We start from the raw sequence: 14,112 nt of genomic DNA on the forward strand, positions 1-14,112 counted from the left end.
ATTTCTCTTGTATATTTTCCTAACTTGACATGCTTCTCACTTCGTGAAGTGTAGTGCAGTTTTTCAACTTCATAAAACTTCGCCTGATTCCAATAATTTCAGCAAAAAGTTGTTGGACGAATAATATACAAAAAAAACTATTTTTTGCAATATAGTTCTTCTGCTGAAAGTGCCTTATTGGTGGTGGAAGAGGGACGAGTTTTCAGCAAAATCTACTTTCACAGGATTTTTTCTGCAAAAAGCAGTGTTTTAAAATTCCATAATGTTAGTGAATTTTACAAACCTTGCCTTCATAAGAAGGTATGAATTATTCGTGAAATTTCAGGAGTCAGTTAAAAATAAGTCTCCTCACCAAAATTTTTGCGAGCCAGACTGTTAGTGATTATGCAACACCATGATTGTGATTTTTTTGCGTGATAACACTGCTATCTATTCTGAAAGTTTTTTCCTGGCTTAGCTTAATTTATGTGCAATTTTCAGAAGTTGCGTAGGAAGGGACCCCAGGTGCCTAAAAAAGTACAGAAAAATAGTATGGTTAAAAAAGACAGCATTTTTACAAAATGCATAATTTTCGTGCGTAATACAGGCACTGGATAAATTATGTACAAACATCATAAGGAAAACATAAGTAGATTCCCACTGGATAGTAATACCAATTGGTAAGTGCCAACTTTATGACGTGTATATCAAGCAACAGCCAAAATATGTAATTGCAGTTTAAACATGCAATTAAACTTTTGGGAATCAGACATACTATGTTTAAAACATCACACCAGTAAAATGGCTCACTTCTCTGATTGTACTCTCATGCTAATGAAGTCAAAAGTGAAAGTTCTTCAGGAGAAAACCTTAGCTAGGAAAATATGAAACTAGACTAATGGGATAAAAACTGTAATCGACCAGAATACTATGAAGACAAAAGGGTGGGTAAATTTAATAACCAAAAATTGTTTTTCCCGAATAATAGCATTATCAGTGTATGATTTCCATCAGAGATGAGGCGACAATGGGAAGTGTTTTTTGGCAATAAAAAATGTCTTTGCCCAAAACGTAAGTAATGGAAGCATTTATAGCTGTGCATTTTCCCCTTAGCAAAAAAAAAATGAAACCATGACATTATTATTTTACACCACAGTTGATAAAAATGAATTACATCATGTGCACATTTCGTACACAGAAAAAAAACACATTATACAACTGTCACCAGCAAACTGCGTGACATTCATAAACATTCTTATAATTTTTTCTAGGACTCCTCTGTCTTGCAGTTTCTAGGCTTCGTTTGTTAGAGTCGCGAGGCACCCTGGGATGCTGACGCGAGAGATAACGGGGATATTGCCCCCAGCGGTGCAATAGATGGGCCACCTTCACAGAGGGAGCAGCTGGGTAAAGTTTTAGTGGAACTCATTCAGAAGATATCAATTAAACAGGATCTACGGCCGAGCAGGGACTCAGTTTACCAGATGTTGACTACAGCACCCCAGCTGCTTCTGCAATTAGGAGCGGGGATAGCCTTGGCTCCCCACAGGGGGCGCTCCTCAAGCAGTTAGGAGCACAGCTCAGTGGCAGGGAAGCAATTTTGGGTCCCAGTTCTAATAAATTGGGACAGCAAGACTTGAGGTGGAGGTAGACGTGGGTAGGAGTATACATTGAAAGATGTGTTAAAGACTGCAAACAAGTGAGGGGTCAACTCATCTTTAGGCCTAAACCCTAGTTTAGTTTTGTACACTAGTTTTGTGTGAGGTGTGTGTGACCAAGGAGGTGAAAGGGCACTGAAATGAGGTTTGAACAGGGGTATTTGGTCTCTGGGTGTGACTGTTGTCTCTAGGTCAGGAATCTAGTTTTATAGTGTACGTTTGTGTGGAGTGGGCTAAACGTGTTGGGCGTGGCTTTAGGAGCCAATGGACAGGGCTTGGTGTCCTAGGAGGGTAATTGCAAGGTGCTGTGTGTGTTATTTTAGTGCAGATGCAGACAAGCCTGGTGGCTGATAGGAGTTTAAATGCACAGTTCTCTATGCATATATGATTCACAGAGCTGGCTCCAAGTGTAAATGATGCTTAAAGATGGCGCAAGTGGATGAGTCGCAAGATGTGCTTTTAGACTGATAAAAAGATTTACTCATAGAGACTCAGGGAGACAAGGGGGCATATTATCAAGGGGGTTTATCTCCGCTTTTTTGGCTTTAAAAGCCAAGAAAGCGGAGACAAAATTATCTCCCTATTATCTATCTGTCGCTAACACCAGTTAGCAACAGCTAGTAGGAGATAGCGACCATCTTGGGCCCCGCTTTGCATGTCAGTGATATTTATCACTAATGACATGCAAAGTGGGCGTGCCAAGATGTTAGCGACTGGAAACAGTCGCTAACATCGCTATCTCCTATTACCAACTTTTGGAGATAGTCGCGCTAAGCGGGAATATCTCCAAAAGCTAACACCTGCCCCTGAGCAGTTCTTAGCCATGTTATCCAATGGGAGGTGGATAACATGGCTAAGAGCATTAGCTCGGTAATGCATGAATATCGCTGACTTTTCCGCGATATTCATGCATTTCGGCCGATTTTTATCGCTTAGGAGATAAACCTTGATAATAGAAAGGTTCCTAAGCGATAAAAATCGCCGCAGCTCGGCGATAAAAATATCGCTGCTAAACCAACATAGCGATAATTATCGATAGTTGTTGGTAATATGCCCCATGATTCTCACTGCGGAAAAGTTGGGAGATGTATTTTCATCAAGGGCAGGAGTAAATCGATTTTGTATGAAGGGTATAGGAACGGGGAAACCACCAAAAGTGGTAAGAGAGTAGAGGAAGAGCATTCGTCAAACGTGAATAATTTGCTTGTGAGGTCAAAAAAGATAGCATGCTGTTTCTCTTGTGCAAGACATTTCTTTACGTACAAATATACGCAAAACACATTTGCATACAAGCAAATACATTAAATTGTTTTCCAGGTGCACTTCTAGGAACCTACGACTGTTGCGGAGTTCCAAACAAACACCTTGAAAACTGTGAATTTTTAAAAATCTGAAATTTTACTCCAAACATAGAAGGAACCTTAAGGGAGTAAATTTCCATTTTTGGAAATCAGGCGCTCTGCGTTTTACAAGTCTATTTCAGTAATGTAGGTTCACAGGGATAAACTAGTTGTCTGCAGACTTAACTTGCAATGATGATGGAGTTCGTTAATCAAGCTTGTTCTATCTTTAGGAAGTTTTGCTTATATGGGCGAGATCAGGATAAAACCAAGTAGTGATTCATGTATTTTTCTCTTAAACTTGATTTCTATATTGATAGTTATCCCACTCTACAGCTCATCAGAGCATCTGTAACAAAGAAAATGGAGTATCTGATTGTTGGGCCAGTTGCGTTGTCCGTACAGAGCAAAGAATATAAAATCAGATGTTAACACTACAGTAATGTCCTCGTCCTTAGCATGAATCTTATTTCAGATCCTCACACCCAAGTTCTACTTATATGTTAACTTCTTCCTGTTCTTCATTGTACAAGTTCCATGTCACTCTCCCTGCCCATCCTTTGCCCGTCAGTACTTTACTAGTGCTCTGATGCCTATATCGGGCTGATCCCCCCCCCCACATAACTTCAAAAATGAATTAACTCCTAAACCAATGAATATCTCAAATTTGGCATGAATAGTCCTGCTCATACCCGACTCCTATAGGATTTTTAGCTTTACATTGGATAGTTTGTCCCTGCACCACTCACTTCCACTGTATTCTTTATCCACACCTTACCCCTAAGACCGTCCCCAGTGAAACAGAGGCGCGCCACCACCACTAATACCGAAGAACAACACCTCCTGGATTAAATTCAGGCCATGCAGAGAAAATAATCTCTCAAAAATCATAGGTAGCCCCAACTCTACAATGTACATATCAGACCTCATACCCCTCATCCATGATCAAGGAATTCACCCACCTCCTCTCGCTCCTCTAGACCAAAATGTCAATGCGCCACTAGCCCAAGGTACCGTCCTGGACTGCTTACAGGTCACACTGCTCGTAAACAAACCACGAACAAACCCTGAAAACTTAAAAAAATTCCACCCCATCATCAACCTCTCCACCCGGGTCAAAGTACTCCAAAAATGTGTTCTGTCGCAAATCAATGAACACATCAATGATACAATCTACTCAACATGCTTCCCAGCAGGCCGCAGTACAGAAACAACCATCCTGAGTGTCATCAATGACATTTATAGGACACTGGACCCAGGGCACTCACACCTACTCATTCTACTTGCCCTCTCATTAGCATTCAGAAAAGTCAATCATGGCACTTACTGAAGCACACTAAAATCTTGCATGGGCAACGGAGGCCCAGTTCTGAAATGGTTCTCCTCATTCCTCAACAATCACTCACAAATAATCAAACTAAAATATGCCCCTTGAAACTCAACCATTATCATCCAAGGTGTTTCGCAGTGCTCCATCCTATCCGCCACTCCCTTGAATCGCTAAATGGAGCCTATGACCTTGGTGCTCCAGCAAGTCAACCCAGTATACCATCTATGCACAGGTGAAACTCAATATTGCATAAGAATCTCCTCTTTCATCAATGGCCAACTCCTAACCCAAAAAAAGTACCACGCTGGCTATCCCTCAATCACTTAAGCTCAACCATGAGAAGATCGAACTCTTAACATTCTGTCCACAGTGTAATTCCCCACCAATCCAAGACTGGGTCGCCAACCTAGGTGGGCTAAACTGCACCCGCAAAACCACTGGCTGCACTAAACCTCTGAGAATAGCTCTCAAAAAGAACCTGAACATGGCAGAGCATATCAATTTGATGGCCAGAAGAGCCATGCATAACCTAAGACTCAAAAAGGTGACAGCCTTCATCCCTGAGAGTGACCTCAAAAAAGATAGTGTCATAGCCAGACTAGACTCTGTGAATGCTAACTTCACAGGCACTCCATGAACGTACTTGGTGCCCTTGAAGGCCACAATATACACTTGATGACCTATATACTGTATTGAAAAGATCACGCAAAGTTTATTTTTACCATCGTCTGTTACAATTTTGAAGTTTTTACAGACTGCTCTTTCTTTTGCCTTATATGTATGTCATATGTTTTCACATATGTGATAGCTGGACACAGGCTGTGTCCCGCTTGGTGATTGCTTTACAACTTGGATATATATATATAACTATTTATACTATTAAAATCTGTCCGGCTGGACAGCAAAAAATATAGATTTCAATTTTGGTCTATATTCATTCAGATTGTCCTATTTTTGTTAATGTTTGGGACCTCTGTCTTTTGAAACACTCTCAGCGCAGCAGCAAACCTCATCTCATGGACGAGACAATCTGATCATATTACTCCCACACTCACCAGGCTAAAGTTGCTTCTAATCGAAGCACAATGCATCTTCAAAACTGAGTGCATTACACACAAAGCAAAACATTATGATCCTCAAAACTATCTGGCTTGAAAACTAATCAGATTACAGGTGACCAGCACTCCCTACACAGCCGGACTCGCCGCTGCTGGAGCCACCAAAATTCAGAAAGAAAATATCTTATCACTGGAAATGTTCCTAGAATCTGGAAAATCCCTTCTGCAAGAAATACGAGAAAATCCCTTGAGTGCTTCCCACACAGGAAAGGTCAAAGTGCTACTATTCTCAAAACACCCACTCAGTCACAGCTCATCCGTGAACTGAATCAACAATCCCTACCTGTATGACTTAGAATTCCTATCTTTTTGAGATCAACAAAGAGAAGGCAGAGGCAAAGTGGCTGGCTAACCTGTCCCCTGGAAGAATTGATGAATTTTGTACATAATGTTATCAATGTGTGGTACAGTGGCCAGAGCTGCTGACTAAGGAGCTGGGGATCTGGATTTGAGTCTTGGCATCTGCGCAACATCCTGTTATTCTAGGCAAATCACTTGGTCTCCCTGTGCCCATGGACAGCGCATGGATACCCTCACGGGTGGTAAGCCGAACAATATAAATCTACAAACTTTAACTAAATGCAATTTGTTTTGACCTTATGGTCTCGGTAATCAACATTGTTTGATGGCTGGTTTCTGTTTCACTGTACAGCACTCTGATAGCACTGTGTAATGTATGCACTTAATAATAAAACTCTCAAAATAGCCTTATAGCCCGCCGTAGCGGGCTATACTGGCTATTAAAGGCCCGCTGAATCGTTAAAGGCCCGAGCCGAAGGCGAGGGACTTTAACGAGACAGCGGGACTTTAATTGCCGGTATAGCCCTGCTACGAAGGGCTATAAGGCTATTAGAACATTCTGCCACTAGAGGGCAAAATGTTCTAACAAATTAAACAAAGGGTTCTCGAAGCTCGAGGGGATATAAATCCCCTCGAGCTTCGAGAAGCCTTTGTAGAACATTAGAATGTTGCTCTGCGGGCCTTTACCGGCCCGTAGAAGCAGGGAGCACTCCATTGTCTGCAATGGAGCTCCCAACATTCCAATGTTCTAATGAAGTATTAAACTTAGACATGTTCGGATCTCCTCACAGAAAATATGGGAAAGGTGGAGGAAGAGATTTACACTTGAAGGTTTGTGAATAGCATTTTGTAGCACTTTAGTAGAGTTATTGTAGTACTACTTAAATAATACGAAGCTAAGTTTGTGAATAGGCTCCAATATCTGGTAGCCCAGTTGCAGATTCCTAAAATATCTTGACAGTAGATCTCCATTTTAAGTGGGCATGGGTACAATTGAAATGAGGCTGGTGTAATTCAAGTTATTTTGGACATTTTGCATTAGACTTGTCATATGAACTTCCCCAAATCATGCCATTATGCCACATTGTGTAATAATGCTGCGATTGGTGGCAAAACCATAACTCCTAAGGTGCAGGAACCATGCAAACTACCAATTCAAATGCACATAGCATTTGTTCAAGGCAATTGTGTTTTTAGCACAAAATGCATCCTCATGTCTGAATTTGATGAGTCACAATATAGCACTAAATGATGATTTGCATTTCGCATGACTAAGTGCCATTTTTAGTAATTTTCGTGAAAAGAAATGAATTGCGCAAATTTTGCACACCCCTAATTTTCAACAAGTGTCAATTTTATCTCTTAGCTTCATGTAGGAGAAATAATCTTTCCAAATATGGCCTCATTCAGTAAGCCGTTTATTGCTTAAAGCGACTTCATTTAAATTTGTCAGATATCCAAAATAGACCTGGCAGGTGGAAATGGTTTTACTACTGCATAATTGGACACCACTGCTGTGTATAATTAAAGAGTATTGAACCCAATTTACAAACTACTCTCTGACCCTTTCCCACCCTGGAAACGGCTGTAGATTCACTCCAGCTAAGGGGCTGAAGGGACTTTTTTTCCATATGGGAAGAAGGAACATCCCAAACTTCATGTGGGTGTTGGGGGAGGAGCTTCTGAAAATAACATAAAGGGAGAGAGAGAGAAGGTGTGGATTCGCCATGCAGAGAAGTAAACATATTGGACAAATAGCAAATGTCGCATAACAGTCCCGGTAGTGTAACTGAAAGCTACGATTGACGCAGTTTTCCAGGAGTACTGCTGGGAATGTTTATGAAAGCCTAGCCGCCAAGTTTTCCAGATCCATGCGTGATGTGCTTCTCCAGTTCAGTTTTTTTTCTTTGGAATGTGGGACTTGTAGTCCTGTTTTAAAATGTAATCAACAAGACTACAAGTCCCAGAATTCAAAGGAAAAACCCGGACTAGAGCAGCACATTTTGTTTGGAACTGGGAAATGTGAATGGGCTGGAATGCTCAAAACTCGTAAATACATACCAGACACCCTTCAACAGGTATACGCATATGGGTGTATTTGTGAATAAAGAACATATATTTTCAGTTGGAATGTAAAAAGAGACTAGTAGCTGTACATTCTGAACTAACAGGCACAATAGGTGCAACACAGTCTTGCTGTTCAAGACCTTTCAAGATGGCCGACGTCCTTTTCTCCTTGCCCGCAGTGCTTTGTTAAATAAAGGGTGATAAGAGACGAGGGAGGAGGAGTCTAGAATGCTACGAGATTTCATGTGGGGCATTATAAGTGCTTTCTCTGCTGATTTCTTTACTTGGAAAAAAAAGAAAGGAAAAATAATTACTTCTCAGCCTCCAACCTTTCCAGCGAGTGACTTTGTAATAAATAATCCACGCGTCCCCCCAGTGCAATCCATCAGTGAGAGCTCCTAATTACTTTAGACTCACTTTGAAAACCCTTCCAGTGCCACTTTCAAATAAATAAAAAATTAACGGCGAACTCTAGCAGAAACCCAGACCAAGTTTCCCGATTAGCTCCCGAGGGTTTCATTCGGAGAGACGCAGCAGGGAGATCCTCCAGACAATCCATTTTCATCATGAAAAGGGAAATTTCAACATAAAGTCACTTATTTTGTTCTCATTAAATATGGCCGGTGTTTGGTACAATAGAGCTCTCGACTTTATCCTGTAAAACAGGAACCAACGCCAGAAGCATGTTCTTCACTCTGGGGTCAGTTTCCTATTAGCTTGCCCTTTGTCTCTGCATGCTTCTTTAACTTTATTAGTCTGCTTTCCATCATCTTTGTTTTTTGCCTTACACTTTTGTTGTGTGGCCTTATGAAATTTGAGGGTACTTCTGTATTTTTGTTTGAGGTTTAATACACTTTTATCTTGTTTTTGTCCCTTCATGCTTCCTAAGTCCTTTACATTAGAAAAACGGCATATCTATCTATCTATCTATCTATCTATCTATCTATCTATCTATCTATCTATCTATCTATCTATCTATCTATCTATCTATCTATCTATCTATCTATCTATCTATCTATCTATCTATCTATCTATCTATCTATCTATCTTTCGATCTATCTATCTATGTATGTATGTATATATATAAAAATAAAAATAAATCGGCAAAATCCACGCAGGGTGCGTGGATCTTGCCGATAAAAAACAAAAAAACAAAGAGCGGGTTCCCACACTTCGATTCTAATTAGCCCCCGGAGGGGCCAAATACCAGGGGCAAGTTAAAAATAAAGTGTGGGGGGACCAATCCCCCCACACTGCCCCAGGGACCACCACTCCCGGGGCAAAAGCATGAATAATTGCGCGGGGCACATGGCCCCCCACATCCGTGGGGACCGCCACCCCGGGGCTTAATAGTATAATGTTGGGGGCCTCTAAGGCCCCCTTGAGCCCTGGGGACCATCACTCCTGGGGCTCAACATAATTGAGATTGCGGGGGGCATACTGCCCCCCCCCGCAGCCCTGGGGACCGCCACCCCCGGGTATTAATATTATAATGTTGGGGGGCCTCTAAGGCCCCTGAGCCCTGGGGACGGCCACCCCCGGGACTGGACTTAATTGAGATTGTGGGGGGCACACTGCCCCCGCAGCCCCGGGGACCGCCACCTCCCTGGGGCTCTAAATATTCAAATGTGGGGGTCCGTGCCAGACCCCCAAGCCCCGGGGACCACCACCTCCCAGAGGCTTTAAAGATGTTGGGAGGGGGGCCGTGTGTCCCCCATCCTGGAGCCTGTCATGGCCCTGGGGACCGTCACCCCCCAGGGCTAGCTCCTGCAGTGTCCCGGTTTGCCCACCCCCGGGACACTGTAGTTTGCAATGACAGGGCGGGAGCCTCGCAGGTCCCACCCTGTCATTGCAAACTGCTTTGCTTCATTGAAGCGAGAGAAGGGAAACCTGCTCTCTCGTCAATGAAGCAAAGCAAATTGCTTTTCCAAATTGGGAGCAACTTGTTAGCTGCTCCCATGTGGAAAAGCAATACCGGCTCCCGGAGGATGCCGGGAGCCGGCTGGGGCCCTGGGGGGATTGGGGACCCCCCCCACAGTCCCCAACGGAGAGGGCCAGCCCCGGGGGATGGGGTCTCTGGGGTTACAAGTGGCTCGGGAGGGGGACCACGTGGCACCCCTCCAAGAAAGTAAAAATATATATATTTTTTAAATAGAAAAGCCGGACCGGGGGATGAGGTCTCCGGGGCCATAAGTGGCCGGGGACGGGGGCCACACTCCCCAACAGTTTTAAAAATAAATAAAAAAAAGATAAAGGCCATGCCCTGGGGCTGGGGTCCCCGAGCGATTAAGGCCTCGGGAGGGGGGCCACGCGCCCTACTTCCACATTTGATAACTAAAAAAAAATGAGGGGGTAGGCCCTGGGGGATGGGGTCCCCAGGGCCAAAAAAATAGTAAAAGAAGGGGGGCTACACAGCCCCTCTTCTTAAAAAAAAATAACCTGCATCGCGCCGGAGGCCACGCCCCCTCCTTTCAGCCCTCTGCAAACTTGCCCCCTCTCTGCAACGCAGCTCTGTGGCGCTTAGTGGAGGTACTTGGTGGGCTAGTTGCATCCCAGGGACCCTCAGCATTTAAGGGGAGTTAATCCCCCAACTTAAAACGCGCCACAGGGCATGTTTGCACAGTGGTAAAGGGAGGGGGAGCCTGAGTTCACATGTGTGCAAACACATCCTGTGGCGCGGTTTAAGTTGAGGAATTAATTCCTCGTCAATCCTGAGGGTCCTGGGGGCCAACTAGACCATCAGGTACCTCCAGTAAGCGCCACGGAGCTGTGTTGCAGAGTGTTGTAAAAAGGGGCGTGGCCTCTGAACACCTCTTTGCAACGCAGCCCCATGGCGCACACTGGAGGTACCTGGTGGACTAGTTGGCCCCCAGGGACCCACAGGATTGAGGAGGAATTAATTCCCCAACTTAAAACGTGCCACAGGGCGCCTCAGGCCACGTTCCCTTTCCTTCACCACTGTGCAAACACGCCCCTTGGCGCGTTTTAAGTTGGGGAATTAATTCTCTTTCAATACTGAGGGTCCCTGGGGGCCAATATATATATCCTAAATCCATAATTTTTTTGCTCCCCATGCCATTCCAGTTTGAACCCAACCATATGCAAATCAGTCTTGACCCTGTGCCCAAAGGGAACAGTCCAGCCTAAACTGCCTTGTGACTGTGGTGGATGTTTGTATTCTCCAGCATTCCGTCCATCAACCGTTTCTTTTGCATATGTCACCCTAAGTGGGAAGGGTATGCCCAGACGTGGGTTCCGTGCTCACTACACCACTGGATTCAAGCTAGCCTGGCTGATGAAGGGTGATGCCCTGAAACCGGTCCCAGGATGCTTGTTTCCAGTCCAGGGAGGACCTGGCTTGGCACTTCGGGCTGGACTGTTCACACAAGGAACAGGGTCAAGACTGATTTGCATTCCTCTCTCCCCCCACCCCACCACCCCTATTCAGTAGCAGCCTCCACTGGTAGGAAGGAGGTTTAAATCCCAGCAGTTGAAAAGTCTAAATCAATCATCACTGTTGCTACCTCTAAATACAAACCAGTCAAGAATGTGACAGCTGTCATGTTAGTTATTATCTCAATTTGCAACTGCTGGTTATCTCAAGGTGTGCCACTATAAATACATTTTGCCAACACCAAACTGAAGCTTGCGTATCAATGATGCTAGGGTTAAGATGGTGAAACCATATTCCTCAAGCACCAGTATTTCTTCCACCCTGGATCTCCCAGCCCATGACGAGTCTCCATGGTAACTACATGTCCAGTCCCAAGAGACTTTAGCATATGCTGAAATGTGAAATTCATAGACAAACTGACATCAAACATGCAGAAAATGGGAACATCATTAATCATTCAATGTCTAAGATAAACATTCACAAACCTAGTAAGAGAAAATGACGTTTCAAAGTCTCTGCCAAGACTACATAACTTGTAAATTGTTTACCTATTGGATCTTTGATAAAATAACTTTTGTGGTTTTAATACTAATGATGTTTTATTAATAATAATAATGTATTTTTTTACAGTTCTTCATACCACACTTCTGCTGTTTCTAAGCACTGTAAATAGTAGATTTTATTTTTGCCCACAGTAATGATACTAAAGGGAGTTTATCGATTAGAGGTACTCTGATTCGTCATATGATCTTCACTCATCAATGGACTGTAAATACATTTAGCTTCAGCAAATTTTTATTTTCTAATATGAACTGTGCAATATGTAGTCAAATGATCCATTCTTCTCCCCGCTTTCACTTTTTCATTTTATCTATTTCCTCAACCTCCAATGAAATACAGCAATGTTTGTCTATTTGCTGTCAATCTTTCCCCTTTGACCTGAGCTCTTTTATTGTTCATTTTCTTTAAAGGCAATGTTGTTATACCTCTTTATTATTTATTCTTTGAGTACATGCAGCAGTGATACTTAACTAATACAAATAGGGGCATATTACCAAGCCAGGCGAAATGAAATTATCGCCGCATTTGCGGCTGTTTTCGTCTGCAAAACTGCGATAATTTCATCGCCCTATTAGCAAGCTGTCGCTAACATCAGTTAGCAACAGCTTTTAGGTGATAGCGGGTGGTTTGGGGCCCGCTTTGCATGTCAGCGATTTTTATCGCTAATAACATGCAAAGTGGGCGTACCCAACCTGTTAGCGACTGAAAGCAGTCGCTAACATCGCTATCGCCTATTATCAACGCAGGCGTAGCGACACAAAAATTTGCGCTAAGCTCGAATATCGCTGAAAACTAACGCCTGCTCAGACCAGTTCTTAGCCTGTATATCCAATGGGAGGTGGACATTCAGGCTAAGTCCCTATTAGAGATAGTGCCTGAATATCGCCGGATTTCCAGCAATATTCACGCATTTCGCCGCTATCGCCGGATTTTTTATCGCTTTGGAGATAAACGTTGCTAATAGCACGTTATGTCTGCGATAAGATCCGGCGATAGAGAGAAAGTCAGCCCACTACAAGTTGAACCCGGAGGAGCCATTCATAAATGAGAAATGTTTATTTTGAGTCTGATTTCTCGGTAAATTCCTGAATCCTCATACTTTTAAACGTTGTTTTCAGCTGCTTTCATTTTTTGTAATCTCATGGTGAAATTAAAGAGATGCAGCAGATCTCATAATTCTGATGGAGTGGGTCGCTAAAGGCTGTTACTGGCCATACCAGAATTAATGCCACTCATAGTGAGAGCCAGAGTGGCCACCTCAGATATCTTAATGTGAATTTGTGTCATAATTTTCTCTGTTTGAAGGTTAAAAAAAATGCATAAACAAAAGAAGATTACAAATGTATTGAAAAATTCTGGCACACAGTGATTCCAAGAACAGATGAATCTGCTGCAATAACTTTTTGAAGACCACTTTTTGACATTCCACTGACTATAGATGTTTTGCTCCAAGAATGTAATTTATCACCTATGTAGGCAATCTTATTTATCTTCTTCCAAGCATTGAGATCCCAGTCTCCCATATGTCACTTTTTAAAATATTTTTGTTTCCTGCACATGGAGTATTCTGTGTCTGTTAATCTAATTTTAGAGCTGTTGCCAATGTTTTTTTCAAATCCCACATGAGTGATATCTCAGAAATTCAATTATTTAGCCTGAACATGCTACTGAGGAATTTTGTGTTTTCCTCATTCATGTCCAATGTTGTATTCCATTATAATTGCATTTATATAGTGCTTACTTCCCCTAATGAGGCATGGAAGCACTTTACACCAGGCAGCACACTGCCCGGAACCCAAAGTTAGTGATTAATCCAGTCGTTATTGTTTGTTACAAGGAGACCATTCCGTACATTCACTGCAGTGCCCTTGAGGTTTATTAGATTAGCAGTAATTCCGGGTGATTACTAGTGGTGGTTATGTGAACGCATGCAGATTGTTAGTGGCATTAGTAGATGAGCTAGAGGAGATTAGGTATTGCTAGGTTTCAGGATATGACTTTCAAAGAAGGACTAGTTGGGATCTTTGAGATCAGGTGTGGGTAATCTGCACAAATACAATAATGGATATTAAGGCAAAGAAGTAGATGACCTCAAATAGATTGAACTCGGAGACAGGAGGCATGCATGGCAAATCTTTAGGAATGTTGACGCTGTAACAGTTTGTGTTAATGGTGTGATTCCGAGTATAGCTGCTTTGAAATGCCAAGTGTGTGTTTTTAGGGCCTTCTTTAGAGTTTGGCAGATGGGTTACTCCATCACAAACGTGACAAATATCTCCCCCGTCGCATTACAAGTCTATTATATCATAGGTCACTTGTAAAATGCCAGATATCCATCACGTTTGTGTCAGAGTAACCCATCCAT

The sequence above is a fragment of the Lissotriton vulgaris genome, chromosome 10, assembly GCF_964263255.1.
Source record: "Lissotriton vulgaris chromosome 10, aLisVul1.2, whole genome shotgun sequence".
NCBI lineage: Eukaryota > Metazoa > Chordata > Amphibia > Caudata > Salamandridae > Lissotriton > Lissotriton vulgaris.